The sequence below is a fragment of the Pan paniscus genome, chromosome 16 (assembly GCF_029289425.2).
Source record: "Pan paniscus chromosome 16, NHGRI_mPanPan1-v2.0_pri, whole genome shotgun sequence".
In the NCBI taxonomy this organism is placed as follows: domain Eukaryota; kingdom Metazoa; phylum Chordata; class Mammalia; order Primates; family Hominidae; genus Pan; species Pan paniscus.
In genome coordinates this window covers 71,652,564-71,672,086 of record NC_073265.2, presented here as the reverse complement: position 1 = coordinate 71,672,086, position 19,523 = coordinate 71,652,564, and the positions used below count along the sequence as shown (strand labels likewise).

At 57.0% G+C, this 19,523-nt stretch overlaps 1 pseudogene; it reads left to right on the top strand.

The window, feature by feature from the left end:
* The first annotated feature begins 474 nt into the window (after window positions 1–474).
* On the top strand, window positions 475–18,926 carry LOC117975949 (chondroitin sulfate proteoglycan 4-like; annotated as a pseudogene).
* Window positions 18,927–19,523: the final 597 nt, after the last annotated feature.

The window sequence follows — 19,523 nt, the reverse complement described above, 5'->3', positions numbered from 1 at the left end:
GCTTCTTTGTTATCAAAGTACTTATACCCTTACAGATATGTTTAAATAGTTGAGGTCATATTCTATAAATATCTATAAATAGCTGGGTGCTGTGGCTCACACCTGTAATCCCAGCACTTTGGGAGGCCGAGGCAGGCAGATCACAAGGTCAGGAGTTTGAGACCAGCCTGGCCAATATGGTGAAACCTCATCTCTACTAAAAACACAAAAATTAGCCCGGTGTGGTGGCAGGTGACTGTAGTCCCAGCTACTCGGCAGGCTGAGGCAGGAGAATTGCTTGAACCCAGGAGGCAGAGGTTTCAGTGAGTCGAGATCGCACCACTGAGGTCCAGCCTGGGTGGCAGAGCAAGACTCCATCTAAATAAATAACTTATGTATACACACACATACACACACCCTCATATATATATATACACATGTGTGTGTATATAGACACACACACACACACACACACACACACACACACCCCTACACATGACCGATTGCCTCGCGTCTAGCATTGGGAATCAGTCACCGTGCTGTCCTTGTGGAGTCTTGTGGCCCAACAAGAGGAAGCTCTCCCCTGACATTGCCCCTCCAAAGTGCGCCACTTCCAGTGCGCCCCACTGTCATGCCCGGCCTGTGGACAGCCAGACCCTGCCATCCCTCCCACCCCCGACCAAGCATGGGGGTGCTCTGTAGGTAGCTGTGTGGCCTGACAGTCTCTACCAGTCCTGCTGTCCCTCAGCTGAGAATCAAACCCATTTCTGGATGACAGGGAATGTGTCTTCTGCTGGCTGTGTTCTCTGTGGAGCTCAGGGGAGGGAAAAGGCCAAGCTATTTCTAGGGTGCTGTCAGGACCGATGAAAAGGTCACACCCTTTCCAAGAGACACTTTTCCTGGAAAGCCCCTGGAGCTTAGCTGGCTCTTATCCTGTGATAAGCCAGAGGCTCTGCGGGGTGAGGGAGCAGAAACCCTCCTCACCCCAGCCAACGGGGACCTGTATACCTCTGCCAGTCTCTCACTTGGCCTTGCTGCTGTCCTCTGAGACTGCCTATTCCTCCCTCTCTGTGACTCTACACCACCATCACCTCCTCCAGGAAGTCCTCTGGATTGACTCCTAGCTTATTACATCTTTATTGTGCAGACCCTCTCCATTCAAAGCCCCTCTTCAACTGCCCACCCCCCACTACCGCAGCCCCTCAGAGAGTGTAAGAGGGGCAGAAAAAGGAGATCAGGAGGTAGGGGAAGCAGTGCTGTCAGAGTTTCCAAAGCCCTGGCCAGCAGGGCATCAGAGGCCTCTGTTGGGGTGGGGGCTTCCCTGGCTATGCGCTCCAGCTGTACAAGGCAGCCTCTGTGAGCCTCTCCCACTCAGCCCTACAGGAAGCAGCAGGGCCCGGCCTCAATGGACCCATTCAGACCCCAGCGCTCCGGAAAGTACCTCTGCTTCCTGCCACCATTCCACTCTGGCCAAACAGGCTCTACTCTCTTCTGATGGCAGGAGGCCGCAGGCAGGTGGTTCAGTGGTTAGGGCCAACCATCTACTTCAGTTCCTGTCTGGCCCAGATCTCTGACGTTGACCATGCCCTAGTGGGTGTATGTATACCTTTAGTGCAAGGGTGGTGTGACAGTTAATACTGAGTGTCAACTTGATTGGGTTGAAGGCTGCAAAGTATTGACCTACTGGAAGTGTCTGTGAGGGCATTGTAAAAGGAGATAAACATTTGAGTCAGTGGGCTGGGGAAGGCAGACCCACCTTTAATACTGGTGGGTACCATCTTTCTAATCAGCTGCTAGCGAATATAAAGCAGGCAGAAAAACATGAAAAGGTAAGATGGGCCTAGCTTCCCAGCCTACATCTTTCTTCCATGCTGGACACTTCCTGCCCTCTAACATTGGACTCCAAGTTCTTCAGTTCTGAGACTCAGATTGGCTCTCCTTGCTCCTCAAACTTGCAGACAGCCTATTGTGGGACCTTGTGATTGTGTAAGTTAATACTTCATAAACTCCCCTTTATATATCTATCTATATCTATATCTATATCTATATCTATATCTATATATCTATATCTATATCTATATCTATATATCTATATCTATATCTGTCTATATCTCCTATTAGTTCTGTCCCTCTAGGGAACCCTGATTAACACAGGTGGGTAGGCACAGGGAGATGTGCCCCCTTCCCCGTGGGTGCTGGGTAGGTAAATGTTTCGCAATGGGCTTTCTTGGGGAGAGGGAACCCTGATTTTCAGTATTTGCCTCTTTTCCTGGTATAAATATTCCCACTGTTGGCAGTATCACCTGCCTCTCAAAATTCCTGAAAATTCAACAGTTGGCTTCTGGCAGCTGCTGTGAGCCGTTCCAGCCGGTGACTGTGGTGGCTCCATCCTGCAGGGCCATGTGCCCCCACCCCTTGTGCTATGGCCTCCCTCACTTTAGTGTGCTGTGTTTTGCTCTTAGGAATCAATGTCTTTGCAGATAAGGCACCCCAGTAGCTGGCCGCCACCTGCAGTTTCCTGGTCTGTCTCTTGCTGGCACCAAGCTGTGCTGTGCCTGCTGAGCCTGCTGGGCCACCCCCGCGCATATGGTCTGCGGGGCTTGCTTGATTCCCTTAGCTTCCCAGCCAAGGTGCTGGTGTTGCCAGCAGTGCTGGCAGGAGGAGGGGATAACTAGAGGGGATTTAACTCAACCCGAGGGGCTCTTACGGGATCTTTCCTGGATATCCCTCCAGATGGGGCTGGCTGCCCTGAGGGTGTACAAACCTCCAGCTCCTCCAATGGCTGAAGCTACTTCCTCGAGCAGATGGCAGCTGGCAGCTGGCTCAGGCTGGCTAGGGACCAGTGCATGTGAGATTGGTGCTGGATCACCCCATCAAGGCCATCAGCCTGTGCTTGTTCTTGGGGTTTGAGGGAAACCCAACAGGGATGAATCACAGTTTTTAACCTGTGTTTGTCTGCCCCCCAGCCCTGGACATCTGCAGGCAAAGTTAAAGTTATATTTGGCTCTTATCACTGCAAAAGGCATAGACTAGAAATTATGGCATCGGGTTGGAAGTCAGGGAAGCTAATTTGGGGAAACTGCCTGGAGGAAGCAGCAACTCAAAAGAGGAGGAGTCCCAGTGTGGGACAGAACAGGCCCTGCATAAGAACCACTAATCCCAGGCAAGCCCAGACATGGCCTTCTGCCTGGGGAGGCCCTCTTTGGCCTGCTCAGCAGATCCTCAGCCCCTTCTAGGCCCTGTCTTCAGCCTCAGACTGAGTGGCGGCCTGGGGAGGTTGGGAGCTCAGCTGTTCTCATCCCTGGTTCCTTGGCCACGGTGGAAACAATGGGGCTGGATATGACTGCTCAGCGGGGACTGTGAATAGCTCTCCAGCAGGAAGCAACAGCAGGGGTAGTGGAGGAAGTGTGGGCCCACTTTGGTTTGACACTGCATATGGTCCCCATCTGGCCTCAGAGCCTTTACTCCTTAGCAAACTCAGGCCAATAAGCTCCTGCCCCCACCCTCAATGGCAGCTGGAAGAATGGCCTGAGGGAGAAGCAAGGATAGGTGGGCTGCACTGACATCACCCCCAGATCCCAGCCGTGGCCCCAGCCAACCCATGGAGGTGGGGCATGGCACGGCAGGTGCTGCACAGGAGCCCAAGCACAAGGGCACTTAGGAGAAGGAATCTGAGCAGGGATCGATCTGGCCTGGGGGTGATTCTCCAGAAACTCCATTCCTCGGGGCTGTGACCACCAAGCCAGGTGATCAGGCCAGTGATGTTTCCCTTTGGACCAGGTCGGGGAGCCAGACCTGGGAGGGAGACTCCTCTGGGGCCCAGGGGAGGTGAGTCAGAGCTGGCAGAGGCCTCTGGCTCCAGGAACCTCCAAGGAGGAGACCTGAGTTGCTGGGAATTTCTGGGTCTGACCTCCTGCCAAGTCAAGGTCTGGGCTGGACACAAGGTGAGGCTGTGCCTTCTGGTGCCAGGACCAAGGAAATGCTGGGATCTGGGCAGTGCTCAGAGGCAGCACCGTATGGCAGAACCATGAGGGTGCACCAGCACGGACCCCTTTCTGCAACCTACCCATCCCTCTCTGCAGCACCTCGTCTCCTCCAGGCAAGAATCTGAGCCTTGACCACAGCTCCCTCTCTCACACAGCTTCCTTCTTTGGTGAGAACCACCTGGAGGTGACTGTGGCCATGGCTCTGACTGACATAGACCTGCAGCTGCAGTTCTCCACCTCCCAACCAGAAGCCCTCCTTCTCCTGGCAGCAGGCCCAGCTGACCACCTCCTGCTGCAGCTCTACTCTGGACACCTGCAGGTGAGTGACGTCCCCCTGGGATTGGGGCGAGATTCCTTGTCTAGCTTTGAGTGAACCCCAGCTGGCTGTTGACCTTGTGGAAGTCACCTTTCTTGGGGTCTCAAGTTCTCCACTGTGGGATGGGCAGCAGCAGCTCAGAAATGGTAAATCCTTCATGAACTGGCTCTGCCCACCAGCTCCTTCCAACCATGTTTCCTACCACAAGCCCTCACTGGCCCTTTGTGCTCTGACTGCACAGAACTGCTTTCAGTTCCTGGCCATCTTATGGTCACTTGCTGCCAGGCCTTTGGTCATCACACTCCTCCTGCCAGGTGTGTGACCCACCCATTCCCTGCACCTGCCGAACTCTAGTCTCTCCTTGAAGTTTCAGTGTGGGCATCCCCTCCTCCTGGGTGAGACCCCCTCCTGGGCCCCCATGACCCCTGCGCATCCTGGTGGCACTGCACCAATTTATTTGCAGCACCACTGTCTGTCCATGAGAGTAACAGCACCAGTGCTGCCTCAGCTTCATTTTTCCATTTCATCCTTCAAGACACCACAAGCTTTATTATCAAGGAGTCTTGTGGCTCCTACTTGAGTCTTACCCCATACCAGGAAGAGTTTAAGAACCCAGGGTCTTAGTCCAAATTTGGGGCAGACTGGGTGCAGTGGCTTATGCCTATAATCCCACCACTTTGGGAGACCAAGGTGGGAAGATCACTTGAGCCTAGGGGTTCAAGACTGGCCTGAGCCACACAATGAGACCCCATCTCTATTTTAGAAGGAAAAAAAAAATTAACAAATTTGGGGCAGCCATCTCTTTCCACACCCCAGTGGGAAGAGGACTAGGGCTTGGTCAGTCTGCTGCTGTCATTGCTGCTCATTGCCACAAGGTGTCACTGTTGAACACCTATGTGGTGCAGTCTGGTGCTGATGGCTGTTGAGCTCTGCAGGTAGTGATGCCACATCCCTACAGAGATGCACCATACCAGGACTCCAAGATCATGGTTCTTAGTGTTCTGGTTCTGCAGTTCCCATATTCTGCCATCACCTATTCTAGCATCTGGGAGCACCATACCAGAGCCATTTCTTGTGTCAATGTCATGGTGACAGAACTATGTCCTTCATCTCTCCTTGAGATATTCCTCCACCACAGGTCAGGCAGCTTTTTTTTTTTTTTTTTTTTTTTTTTTTCCAGAACACAGAGCATCTGCCTGGGCTCCCTGTCCCTGAACAGTTAGCCTGGCTTCCTTCAGTGACCTCGAGAAACTTTGCCAAACTTAGGGGGACTGATCAAGGGATTCTCAGTTACCCATTATTCCAGGGGTGAAATCTAGATTCCAAGACAATATTTCTGGTGCTTCTCACTCAAGGAAAGAGGAGGAGAATTTAAAAATACAGGTTGGGTTTCTAGAAGAGCATCTTGCTATATGTCAGTTCCTTGTGGGCAAGGACCACATCTGATTCACACCAGGGTCCCCAGAGCCCATCCAGGCCTGGCCCAGAGTTTCCTTTGGTGAGTGTTTGGAGGATGAATAAAGAGATGGCAGGAAGGCAAGAGGAGTGGCACCAGAGGCCCTTGTCCTAGGTTTTCTGCTCTGGGGCCCCCTGTGGGGAACCCACTGTGCTTTTATAAGGGAAATGATGGATTCAAAGTGCTGCCCCCCATCTCCCATTCCCCGTCTCTCCTCAGGTCAGGCTTGTCCTGGGCCAGGAGGAGCTGAGGCTGCAGACCCCAGCAGAAATTCTACTGAGTGACTCCGTCCCCCACACTACAGTTCTGACTGTCTCAGAGGACTGGCCCACATTGTCAGTCAATGGGTTTCTGAATGCCTCCTCTGTAGTCCTGGGAGCCCCCCTAGAAGTCCCCTATGGGCTCTTTGTTGGGAGCACTGGGAGACTTGGCCTGCCCTACCTGAGGGGAACCAGCCATCCCCTGAGGGGTTGCCTCCATGCAGCCGCTCTCAATGGCCGCAGACTCCTCCAGCCTCTGACCCCCAATAAGCATGAGGGCTGTGCTGAAGAGTTTTCTGCCAATGACGATGTGGCCCTGGGCTTCTCTGGGCCCCACTCTCTGGCTGCCTTCCCTGCCTGGGGCACTCAGGATGAAGGAACCCTGGAGTTTACACTCACCACACAGAGCTGGCAGGCACCCTTGGCCTTCCAGGCAGCAGGCTGGCATGGGGACTTCATCCATGTGGACATATTTGAGGGCCACCTGTGGTCCATGGTTGAGAAGGGCCAGGGTACTGTATTGCTCCCCAACAGTGTGCCTGTGACTGACGCACAGCCCCACAAGGTCAGCATCCACATCAACACTCACCAGCTAGAAATCTCCATGGACCAGTACCCCACACGTACTTTGAACCGAGGAGTCCTCAGCTACCTGGAGCCACGTGACAGTCTCCTTCTTGGGGAGCTGGTTGCAGAGGCCTCTCGTCACCTCCAGGAACACCGCTCAGGCCTGACACCAGGGGCTGCCAATGCCTCCCTGCTGGGCTGGCTGCGTGGAAGACCTCAGTGTCAATGGTTAGAGGCAGGGGCTGTGGGAAGCCTTGCTGACGCACAACATGGTGGCTGGCTGCAGACTGGAGGAGGTGGAGGAGTATGAGGACAATGCCTACGGCCATTATGAAGCTTTCTCCACCCTGGCTCCCGAGGCTTGGCTGTCCGTGGAGCTAGCTGAGCCATGCGTGCCTGAGCCAGGGCTACCTCCTGTCTTTGCCAATTTCATCCAGCTGCTATCAGCGCAGTGGTGGTGACCGAGGGTGGCACAGCCTGGCTTGAGTGGTGGCATGTGCAGCCCATGCTGGCACTGATGGAGGCTGAACTGCGTAAATCCCAGGTGCTGTTCAGCGTGACCTGAGGGGCACACTACAGCGAGCTCGAGCTGGATGTCCTGGGTGCCCAGGCATGAAAAATGTTCACCCTCCTGGACGTGGTGAACTGCAAGGCCCGCTTCATCCACGATGGCCCTGAGGACACCTCTGACCAGCTGGTGCTGGAGGTGTCAGTGATGGCTTGGGTGCCTATGCCCTCATGCCTGCGGAGGGGCCAAACAGACCTCCTGCCCATCCAGGTCAACCCTGTCAATGACCCACCCCACATCATCTTCCCACATGGCAGCCTTATGGTGATCCTGGAACACACACAGAAGCCTCTGGGGCCTGAGGTTCTCCAGGCCTATGACCTGGACTCTGCCTGTGAGGGCCTCGCCTTCCAGCTCCTTGGCACCCCCTCTGGCCTCCCCGTGGAGCACCGAGACCAGCCTGGGGAGCCAGTGACTGAGTTCTCCTGCTGGGAGTTGGAGGCTGGCAGCCTAGTCTATGTCCACTGCGGTGGCCCTACACAGGACTTGACATTCCGGGTCAGCAATGGACTGCAGGCCAGCCCCCCGGCCATGCTGAAGGTGGTGGCTGTCCAGCCGGCCATACAAATCCACTGCAGCACAGGGCTGCATCTGGCCCAGGGCTCTGCCATGCCCATCTTGCCTACCAACCTGTTGGTGGAGACCAGCGCTGTGGGGCAGGATGTGACCGTGCTGTTCCGTGTCACCGGAGGCCTGCAGTTCAGGGAGCTGCAGAAGCAGGGGGCTGGTGGGGTGGAGGATGCTGAGTGGTGGGCCACACAGGTGTTCCACCAGCAGGATGTGGAGCAGGGCCACGTGAGGTACCTGAGCACTGACCCACAGCACTACACCAAGGACACCGTGGAGAACCTGGATCTGCAGGTGCAGGTGAGCTGGGAAATCCTGAGCAATCTGTCCTTCCTAGTGACCATCCAGAGAGCCACTGTGTGGATGCTGCAGCTGGAGCCACTGCACACTCAGAACACCCAGCAGGAGGCCCTCACCACAGCCCACCTGGAGGCCACCCTGGAGGAGGCAGGCCCAAGCCCCCCAACCTTCCACTGTGAGGTGGTTCAGGCTCACAGGAAAGGCAACCTTCAACTACAGGGCACGATGATGTCAGACGGTCAGGGCTTCACCCAGGATGATGTACAGGCTGGAGAGGTGACCTATGGGGCCATGGCACGTGCCTCAGTGGCAGTGGAGGACACCTTCTGTTTCCATGTCACAGCTCCACCATATTTCTCCCCACTCTGTACCTTCTCCATCCATATTGGTGGTGACCCAGACATGCCTGTCCTCGTGGTGCCCGAGGGTGGTGAGTGTGTCCTCTCTGCTGACCAGCTCTTCATCAAGAGTCTCAACAGTGCCAGGTACCTCTATGAGGTCATGGAGCAGCCCCGCCATGGGAGGTTGACTTGGCGTGGGACACAAGACAAGATCACTATGGTGACATCCTTCACCAATGGAGACCTGATGCATGGCCAGCTGGTCTAGCAGCATGATGACTCCGAGATCACAGAAGATGATATCCCATTTCCTGCTGCCACCAGGACCAGAGCAGTGGTGACGTGGCCTGGGAGGAGGTATGGGGTGTCTTCTGAGTGGCCATCCAGCTTGTGAATGACCACGCCCCTATGCAGACCATCAGCTGCGTCTTCCATGTGGCCTGGGGTAGGTGGCAGCTGCTGACTACAGACAACATGGCCTTCAGCAATGCTGATTCGGGCTTTGCTGAGGCCCAGCTGGTGCTGACCCACCAGGACCTCCTCTCTGGCAGTATCATGGCCACGGATGAGCCCATGCAGCCCATCTGCCGCTTCATCCAGGAGGGGCCTCAGGAAGAGGCGAGTCCTGTTCACACACTCAGGCTGACCACGGCTGGATCCCGCTGCAGGTGTCCGATGGGCAGCACCAGGCCATCACGGTGCTGGAGGTGCAGGCCTTGGAGCCTTACCTCTGTGTGGCCAATGGCTCCGGCCTCATGGTTCCTCAAGGAGGCCAGGGTACCATCAACATGGCCGAGCTCCACCTGGGCACCAACCTCAACATCTGCAGTAGGGATGAGGCCCACTACCATGTCACAGACAGCCCTCACTGGGGACAGTTGCTCCAAGCCACTCAGCCAGCCACAGCCTTCTCTCAGCAGGACCTGCTGGTTGGGGCTGTTCTCTATGGCCACAATGGCAGCCTCAGCTCCCGCAACACCCTGGCCTTCTCAATGGATGTGGGACCACACACAGATGCCACCCTACAAGTGACCATTGCCCTAGAGGGCCCAGTAGCCCCACTGAAGCTGGCCCAGCACAAGAAAATCTACATCTTCCAGGGAGAGGCAGCTGAGATCAGAAGGGACCAGCTGGAGGTGAGGAGCTGGAGGTGGTGAGCGGGGTGTGGACCAGGTAGAGGGCCTTCCTCCCAGCCTCCATGCCGGGAACACATGTGACTTAGGCTGTACCTGTGGTGGTCCCAGGTTGCGTGTGTGCACGTGCCTCAGATGTGCTCCCATATATGTTGTGTTCCCAAGAGTTTCTGGGGAGCTTGCTGTACACCCATCCTCCTGGGAGTTGTGTGTGCCTCTAGAGCTGGTGTCCACTCATGTCCATGGCATGGCTGAGCATGCAGATTCCTGGACGCCACCCAGCCCTACAGAATCTCTGAAGTGGAGCCCGAGAATCTGCATTGCAGTCAGTTCCCTGGGAGGGCATCACAGGTCCTGAACTTTTGGGATTGCTGGCCGTGGAGACAGACCGCTGCCTCTCAGACCCCTGTGTAGCCTGCTCTCTTCTCAGAGCCCAGACCAGGACCAGGAGGGTCTGCCAAGGGCTTTTGCTTACCCAGGAACCCCACAGAGCAGCCACGGGCCTTCCAGAGATCTGACATGCCCTGTGACCTCAGGCCAGTCCTTGCCCGCTCTCAGCCTTACTCTTCCACACTGCTTATTTCGGAGACCCTTCTGGTCTGCATCTGGAGCTTGGGGCCCATGGTGAGCCAGCAGATCTGGCATCAGGAAGGCCTCATGGGAGGAGGCAGTGTTTGGGCCGGGCTCTGAAGAGTACAGGCCATTAGGAGCAGAGAATGGGGAGTGGTATTCCAAAAGGAACATTCCAGCCGAAGGCACAAAACAGGAATGTGAGTTTGGAGGCAGTTTAGCCTCTTGTGGATGGCCCATCAGGTGAGGGAGCCCATGTGGCCTTTGGGGTGTGAGCTCTGTAGGGCCTGTGCTGGGGGTGCCTGTGCCTCTAGGAGGGGTGGGGTGGGGTGGGGCAGGGCACCCTCTGATGGTCCTGGGTGGTAATAGCAGGGGTTGGGGAGGATGCTGCCAGCAAACCAGCCACAGGCCTGAACAGATCCTGAGCAGGGGGCCTGTGTGTGCGTGTGCACACATGCATGTGTACCTGTACCTGTGTGACTGCATCAGCATCTGATGAACTCATATGTCTGTGTCACTGAGTCTGGGGACATGTGATTATGCACTTCCCTGAGGGAGTGCATCTCAAGCTGTGTGACCGACACCCCGTAACCATGTGTGGGGTGGGTATTAACATGTGACCAGCTGGGGCAACCCAGTGAAACCCCATCTCTACACAAAAAATTTGAAAATTAGCCAGGCATGGTGGCACATGACTGTGGTCCCAGCTACTTGGGAGGCTGAGCCCTTGAGCCTAGGAGGTTGAGGCTGCAGGGAGCTGTGATCACACCACAGCACTCCAGCCTGGGTGACAGAGTGAGACCCTGTCTCAAAAAAACAAAAAATGTGACCAGCTGCATGTCTGGCTGCTGTGTGTGTGAACCCACATGTGTGTGTGTCACTAAATGAGCAGTGGTATCTGGGGAAATAAGTGGAGCAAGATCAAGGCTGTTCTGGCTGCTTAGGGCCACAGTGGGCCCCTCTGAGACTCCTCTGCATTCCCTTGTGAGTCCTCATGACCTCTGTTAACCAGGTAGCCCAGGAGGCAGTGCCGCCAGCAGACATCGTTTTCTCAGTGAAGAGCCCACTGAGTGCCGGCTACCTGGTGATGGTGCTGCGTGGCATCTTGGCAGATGAGCCACCCAGCCTGGACCCCGTGCAGAGCTTCTCCCAAGAGGCAGTGGACACAGGCAGGATCCTCTACCTGCACTCCCGCCCTGAGGCCTGAAGCCATGCCTTCTTGCTGGATGTGGCCTCGGCCTGGGTGCTCCCCTTGAGGACGTCACGTGGAGCTGGAGGTGCTGCCTGCTGTCATCCCCACCGGGGGCACAAAACTTCAGCAGTAGAGGGGGCACAGTGGCAGCTGCACCCTGGCCCCTCCACTGCTCCGCGTTGCCAGGTCCTACTTCCCCACTCTCCCGGGCCTTAGCCTGCAGGTGCTGGAGCCACCCCGGCATGGGGCCCTGCAGAAGGAGGATGGGCCTCAAGCCAGGACCCTCAGCACCTTCTGCTGCAGAGAGGTACGGCTGTGAGAGAGGCCCAGGGGCTGCAGCCCAGCTCTGGGGGCAGAGTGGAGGAAGCCCGGGGACTCCCAGTCCAGGGGTTATACAGAGAGGAGACAGGGAGTCACATTTCAGAAAGACCTATGCTTTAGATGCTGTATTTCGGGCTGGGCGCTGTGGCTCATGCCTGTAATTCCAGGACTTTGGGAGGCCAAGGTGGGCAGATCAGGAGGTCAGGAGATCAAGACCATCCTGGCTAACACGGTGAAACCCTGTTTCTACTAAAAATGCAAAAAATTAGCCGGGTGTGGTGGCCCGCACCTGTAGTCCCAGCTACTCAGGAGGCTGAGGCAGGAGAATCGCTTGAATCTGGGAGGCAGAGGTTGCAGTGAGCCGAGATCACACCACTGCACTCCAGCCTGGGCAACAGAGCGAGAGACTCTGTCTCAAAATAAAATAAAATATCCCCTTTCTTCCTCACAACTCCTCTGGGAACCAGAACTTATGGTCCCCATTTTCCACCAATGGAAGCTGAGGCCCTAAAAGGGTCAGTCTCTTCCTGCACCCAAAGGCAGAACATGAAGGGTGCTGCTGGGGCCTGACTGCCAGCCCTGGGCCTGCCCCTAGGTGGAAGAGCATCTGATCCAGTACCTGCACGATGGGAGCAAGACACTGATGGTTTTGTCCTGATGGCTAATGCCTCTGAGATGGACCGCCAGAGCCATCCTGTGGCCTTCACTGTCACCATCCTGCCGTCAATGGCCAACCCCCGACCTCATACAAACTCAGGCCTGCAGGTGAGCATATTCCTGGGACCACCCCCCATGTCTGCTTTGAGAAAGAGGCCAATGTCCCCTACTTCCCGGCACAGATCTCCCCCTCTCTGAGCCTCAGTTTCCTCCTCTGCAAAATGAGGACACTACTGTGTGCCTCACGCAGTTGTTGGAAGGAGAGATGTGAGATTGTGCCGAAATAGAACACAGGTGGGAGGTTTTGTTATTGGACATTTGCAAGTACGGTAGGCAGACTTCTGAGCAGCCATGGGTGGCTCTGCTGTTCCTTCTCCTGTGGCTTAGGACCAGAACACCTGAAACAATCACTTACAAGCCCTTAAGGGCTGGCGTCAGGGTGGGACCGTTAAGCTTCCCACCTTCACCCCAGCAAGTGAAGGCCTCAGCTTGGCTTCCCAAACTCCTGCCCCTTGTCCACAGCAGAGCAGGGCCCCCATTTGGCAAAGGTGGAAGTTGAGGCCCAGACATGGGATGGAACTTCTCCATGATTGCAAAAGTAGTTCTGGTGGAACAGAAAGGGCATGGGTTTACTAAGCCCACATGGCAGGGCTTTGAACACCAGCTTCTGGGGTGCGTCCTCCCCAGTCAGCAGAAGCCACTGAAGGTTCCGCAAGAGGGCTGACTTGGGCTGTCTCTGACATGGGGCACCGGGGGGCTTTGGTGGTCTAGGATGTGCCTGTAGGGGGTGGCCTCATGGTGCGGAGGCCACAGAAGAGTGGGACACAGCACCCTGGAACCACAGGCTGGGATGGCTGTGTGGCAGTGCGGCCACCAGGTGGTGCCATCTACCCGTGTTTGTTCCGGGAGCCCAGTGATGGGGCCCTGCCTCCCACAGTATGGCCCCTCTTGCCAAGGCTCGGCCTGAGGGCTCCCTGCGGCCAGGGGAGGAAGCCCAGGAATGCCAGAGGCCTGCTTTCTGGGCATGTGAGTCCCACTGCAGCACTGCCCACAAGTAATTGACCCAGCAAGATTGGTACCAGGACCTCAGGAACAGGTGCCTGTTCTGCTTGCTAGTGGGAGGCCTGAAAAGGGGCCCCCTTTGCCCAACACGAGGAGGGCCCGTAACTGCTCTGGAAGCACCTGGGCCCATCCCAGCACTGCTTCTGTGCTGCAGGACAGTGCCAACCATCAGGCTTCAGCTCTCTGCGCCTCCCACCCCTCCCTTAGCTGGAAGGAGTGCTCGTTTCTAAAATCACTGTTCCTACCTGTGCCCAGCCCCTGCCAGGCACACATGGAGGGTCTGAAAGGAGACTGCTGCCCCACCAGTGAGACAGATTAAGGAGCACTGTTGGTCAGCGTTGGGGGTTTCTGGGGGTGAGAACTTGGTGAGGGTAAGAGCTAGGGCCTTCCTGGGTTGGGTACACAAGCTGGTCTTGAGGGACACACAGGACTAGGACAGATGAAGAGCAGGGATGCTGGGCCTGGAGGGTGGCCTTCCCTGGGGTGACAGGGAAGGTGAATGCAGGGAGGCCATTTGTGCAGGGGAGCCACAGCAGCGCCAGCCTTGATGCCACCTGAGGGCCTGAGCCTCAGTGGGGTTGGAGCCCTGGTGGCAGCCCAGGGCTGGGGAGGAAGGGGTGGGTAAGTGTGGCAGGGCAGAACCTTCACAGGCCTGTGTCCCCAGATGTGGGAGGGGGCCACCGTGCCCATCCCTACAGAGGCTCTGAGGAGCATGGATGGTTACTCTGGGCCCAAGGACCTGGTGTACACCATTAAGCAGCCCAGCAATGGGTGGGTAGTGCGGTGGGTGGTGCCGGGCAATGAGGTGCGCAGCTTCATGCAGACCCAGCTGGATGGTGGGCTCGTGCTGTTCTCACACAGAGGTGGGTGCTGAGGGCCGAACCCCAGGTTTCTGCTGCCCACAGGGGCACCCTGAGGTGGGGAGCCAGTTCAGGCCAGCTGGACCCAACACCCTTGTCCCCAGGAGCCCTGGATGGAGGCATCCACTTTGGCCTCTCTGACGGTGAACATACTTCCTCCAGACACTTAGCTTCTGAGTGACGGCCCAGAAGCAAGTGCTTCACTCGCTGGAGGGCAGCCGGACACTGACTGCCCAGATGGGTGTGCTGATTGTGGGCGTTCCTGGGTGCGGGGGGCTGGGGCAGAGCTGAGGGTGGCATGCCAGGGTCACACTGCCTCTCTGCAGCCACAGGCCTCGGCCTGGATCACAAAGGCTGATGGCCCCTTTTGCCTCTGGCAGAGTCCGTCCAGCCACTCAGCAGCCAGAGCCTCAGAGCCAGCAGGCACCGACCCCCAGCTCCTGCTCTACCATGTGGTGCGGGGCCTCCAGCTAGGCCGGCTCTTCCACGCCCAGCATGACAGCACAGGGGAGGACCTGGTGAACTTCACTCAGGTAGAGGTAAGGGCCCCACTCTGCAGCCACCACTCAGATTCGCCCAGCCTCAGGTGGCCACTGTGCCATGGACATCATGTGGACATGGGCACCAGCTCCAGCATCACTGGCAGCAGACACTCCCAGGCCTGCCATGGTCCAGGACCTGGTGTCCTGCCCTCTAGGAGTCATCAGGCTGGCAGGGCAAGTTCATGTTCCCAGAAGGAGGGAGAAGAATGCAGGAAGTCGGGGATACAGGGCCCTAGAGCAGGGCTGGGGTCTTGGGGTGTGGCTTCCCGAAGGAAGCTAGAGCTGGACCCGAGGGTCTGGAGAGGGAGAACCATGTAGGGGCACTAGTGGCACCCCAGTAGCTGGTGAGGGGCAGTGCTTGGTGGGGGATGGAGTCGGAGGTGAAGCAGCTGCTGGGGCCTGTGGGCAGAGGTGTGAGCCTCGGGCTCAGATCAGGTGCCAGCCAGAGGAAGAGTGGATCCTAGGAGCAGATGAGCTGATGAAAGGCAGCTGAGTCGGCCAAAAGGGGGAAGCCACTGTTCATCTGTCCTGGTAGCTTCAGAGAAGAACTAGAGCTCTCAGCCACGGGTAGTGGCAGACTCTCTGTGGTAATTGTGCCATGGGGGCCAGCCCAGTCATCGTTTAAATGAACACCTCTCCCCAAAGGCAGAATGGGAGTTGTTCCATAGCAGGGCAGGGCAGGGCAGGGCAGGGCAGACTCTTTTGTGGGCCGTCCTGGGCAGGCAGCACACCTGATGCTCCCATCAGGAGGCTGCCTGAGCATCTGGACCCAGCACATGATCACAGTGAGTTCTGGGCAGGGAGCGGTCTTGTGGGGCGCAGAGCTGACTCTGTCACTCAGGAGCCACGGCACGCAGCACTGCCCCAAGTACCTCCAGAGGGGACCCCTGTCAGCCCTTGAAAATGGCAGAGCCCACCCCAGCCCCCTTTTCAAGCTCCCTTGCTTCGGCAAGGACCTCCTGAGCCTGGCGCTCTCCCTCCTGAGAGGTGCAGATGGTACTCAGCAAGTGCAAAGCCGAGGTTTCTTGGGCCTCTCACATCAGCACCTCCCAGGCCTCGGTTCTGTATTTCCCTGGAGCTCCACTCCTGCTATGGCGCCCTCCCCACAATGAGAAATTCATCAGGCTGGTGTCTACAGCTGCTGCGTACCCTCAGTTGCTGGGAGCCTTTGTCAAGAATGCCCAGGAATGAGGAGGGCACAAGACCAGACCATCAGCAACCCTCTTGCACTCTATAGTCCCATGTTACTCAGAGCTTCCCCATGCTCCAGCAAGATGAAGGACTAGATTGAATGGGCACCAGGGGGCCAGGCTGGCAGTGCCACCCAAGAAAGCCGGGAAGAGGCTACATGGGCTACCTGGCCCACTCAGGGAGGAGGGCAGGACTGGGTATTGTCTTGACAGCAACCCTGTCGCACAACACTGAACTGGGCAGGGAAGGGGTCAGGTGTCCTCATTTTTCAGGTAAGAAAACTGAAGCTCCTGGAGGGCAGGTAAATGTATTCAGAGCACATGGCGAGTAAGAGGCAAAACTTCTGCCAGCAAGTCCAGGATTTTTTTCACCAGAGGACACTGCTTGGTCCCCAGAGCTCAGGACCCTGTGTTTTGTCTCACCCCCACCCACAGAGCTCCTGTATCCAGGCATCAACTCCAACTCCCACTCCTGGAGGCCGAGGCAGGAGGATCACTTGAGCCCAGGAGTTCGAGACCAGCCTGGGCCACATAGTGAGACCTTGTCTCCACACAAAAAATTTAAAAATAGCTGGGCTTGGTGGTGGCATGGGCCTGTAGTCCTAGCTACTCGAGAGGCTGACGTTGGAGGATCACTTTGAGCCCAGGAGGTGGAGGCTGCAGTGAGCAGTCATCACTGTACTCCAGCCTGGTGACAGAGCGAGACCCTATCACCGCCCCCCGCCCCGCCAAAAAAAAACTGAGTAGACAGGTGTCCTCTTGGCGTGATAGGTCTTAAGTCCCCTCCCAGATCTGTGACATTTGACAGGTGTCTTTTCCTCTAGACCTCGGTGTCCCCATCTGAGTGAGAAAAGGCAGTGGGGAGGTGGATCTTCCAGTCGAAGCGATATAGAAGCCCGTGTGAAAAGCCATACTCCAAGGGGCTCCAAGTCCAGCGCACAGTCCCAGAAGGGCCCAGCAAGGCAGCCAGGGCGGCACAGGCACCAGGTCCCAACCTTCTTCCCTGTTTGCCCACTCTCAGACCCCGGAGTTCATCATCTCGGAGCCACTGGCCAATATGTGCCACTGGCCAATATGTACTCGTGTGGGAACCAGAACACACTGATGGAGGAGTTGGCAGAGCAGGCACAGCAGCACGACGAGATGCTGCACACGCACCACGCGCTGAAGGAGGCGCTCAGCATCATCAGTGACATCAACAGGACCACTGTCACCATGCCCATGCCCCCGCCCGTGGACGACACCTGGTTGCAGGTGCAGAGCATCCCTGACGAACACAGGTACCAGAGACTGCCCCCCACGGCCCCAAAATCCCCCACCCGGGATGCCCAGAGGAGCGCCCTGGGGGCAAGTGGCACAACCCCCTCACCGGGGTGGCTCCCACCTGGAGTGACGGGGGGAGCTTGACAAGGAGCACTGGCTGCGGGGCGGGGTGGAGCTGGGATGTTCTCGCCACTGGGGGTGGGGCTTAAGCTCCGGCAACCGCCTTGGGGTGTGGCAGGGAGGAGCTTCGGTGCATGGGTGTGGCCAGCACTGCGCTGGGACGGGGCCGCCCATCTCTCCCCTGTGCCTCCCAGGTCACCCAAGTCCAGCCCCAGGATGCCCAGGCCCTGCCATGTCCCTAGCCCGGCCTGGGTGGCAGGGCCCAGCTCCTGGGCTTCCTCCCGCCAGGTCCGCCCTTGGGGAAGCGTGCCCTGTACCCTCCAGGCCAGAGGCTTCCCCTGATCCCTTTGGGCCCTACCCCCCTGGTGCTCTCGTGCCCCAGCCGGGGTCCCCAGGTAAGTAGGGGCTGAATGCGGCCGAAGAGGCCGCTGGACAGGCGTGGCCAGGAAGGAAATGGGACTGGATTCCAGAGCACCACATCTGGCCACCAGAACTGGCCGTCTCCATCCAAGGCACTGGGACCACGGGTGCCGGAGCCACATGTGGCCGAGGGCTGGTAGAGCCTGCCCCCCAGGGAGCACTGAGTCCTGGAGGTGGTCGTTTTTGAGGAGGGGGCTGTGGGGCTCGTCCCACCTGCCGCCTTCTGTCCAGCACTTGCATGACACTTCCCTCTATTTTCACTCTTGGCGGCTGCCCACACTTTGCATTTCTCTTCCTTTCTTCTCGCTGTCCTCCATCCTCCATTCCGTCCAACTCCTAGCCCAGTCCCGGGGGCGCCTACTGCAGGTCTGAGAGTCTGAACTCCGAGATGCTCTGGGTGTGTGGATTTCCTTCAGCTACCCTGATGTCCCCACTTCCAAGTCCTGACTCCTTTGAGCCATCCCAGGGGGTGTCCGGCCACTGGACCACAGGAGCAGAGGTGAGTCTGTGACCAGCAAGGTGTGTGATGTGTGCGTGAGCGAGCACACGAGTGTAAGAATGGCACCCAGACCTGAGCTAGGATAGAAGGAGCCTGGGGGCCACAGGCAAGCTCATTTCTTCTCCACACTCCTCCCCGCCCGACCCTGTCTAAACTAATGGGGTAGTGGTAGCTGCAAGGGCAGGGATGGGAGTGGCTGAAGCCTACTTCACTCCCAAAGATTTCTAAGGAAAATGGTTCTACTGCATCCTTTGGCTGGGCCTTGTTGACCCATGACCCTCTTTCAAGAACATTCACTCTGATTTCCAGTGTGCCCTGTCTCCACTGGCCACGTTCTCTAACAAAGAACAATAGCATCTGTTTTTGTTTCCAAATGGCTGGAGAGTGGGGCTGTGGGACCAGCGCCCATATATAAAAATGAAGCAGGGATTGGGGCTTGCCCTGTGATGTGCTGTTGACCAAGTTAGAGGGGTATAGGCAAGCAGCAAAGTATTGGGCAAGATCACTGGACTGGGAGTCCAGAGATGCTGCTTCACCCTGGGGCTTTAGGCAAGTCCCTTTCCCTCCCAGAGCCTCAGCATCCCTTTTAGCAAATTATGACATTCTGCCTTTCTCCTAGGATGGCTGTGGGGATCAAGGGAGACAGTGGCCATAGGGATGCTATGTTAACCGCAGATGCGGCTGTAGGAGCACTTTCCTAACTGCCAACGTGAGTTCAGACTCTTCAGGCTATTTGGCACCCAGGTCTATGGTGAGGTGTGACATATGGGATGTAAAGTTTGATGCCTGCTCTGACTCCAGTCTTGCTAACACACACATGAAACCTTTTGCAAATCATGACCCTGCCTTGGGGAAAAGGGCTGTCTGGGAGAGCTTCTTCAAGGCAGCCTGGCTTCAATGCAGTCCGGGGCATGACTGAGATAGGCATACGTGGTGAGGAACTGGAGGGTAACTGGGTAAAGAGCTGCAGTGTGGGCAGAGGTGTAGTGTGGGTCACATCGCGGATAGCCACTGGCCAAAGCAGGGAACAGGGACAGAATGAGGAAGAGCTCTGTGGGGAGGGTGGGGCACAGGGTGGAGAACCTTCAAAGTCCAAAGAGTATGACTTGTTGGGATTCAACGCTGTAGGCAGTAGGGAGTCATGGAAGGCTCTTAGGTGGAGAAATGACAGCTGGACATTAGTGAGCAAGCCCTGTCTCCCTGAGCAGCATGGGTGGTCCTCTGAGCACGCCAGGCACGAGTGTGCAGGGAGCTGGTGCAAATGCCTCTGTGTGCGGGTGAGCATCTGTGTTGTGACTCTGCCCACGCATGTACTTCAGTGTGCCGAGTGGCTGCACGCCCCAGATCCATGCGG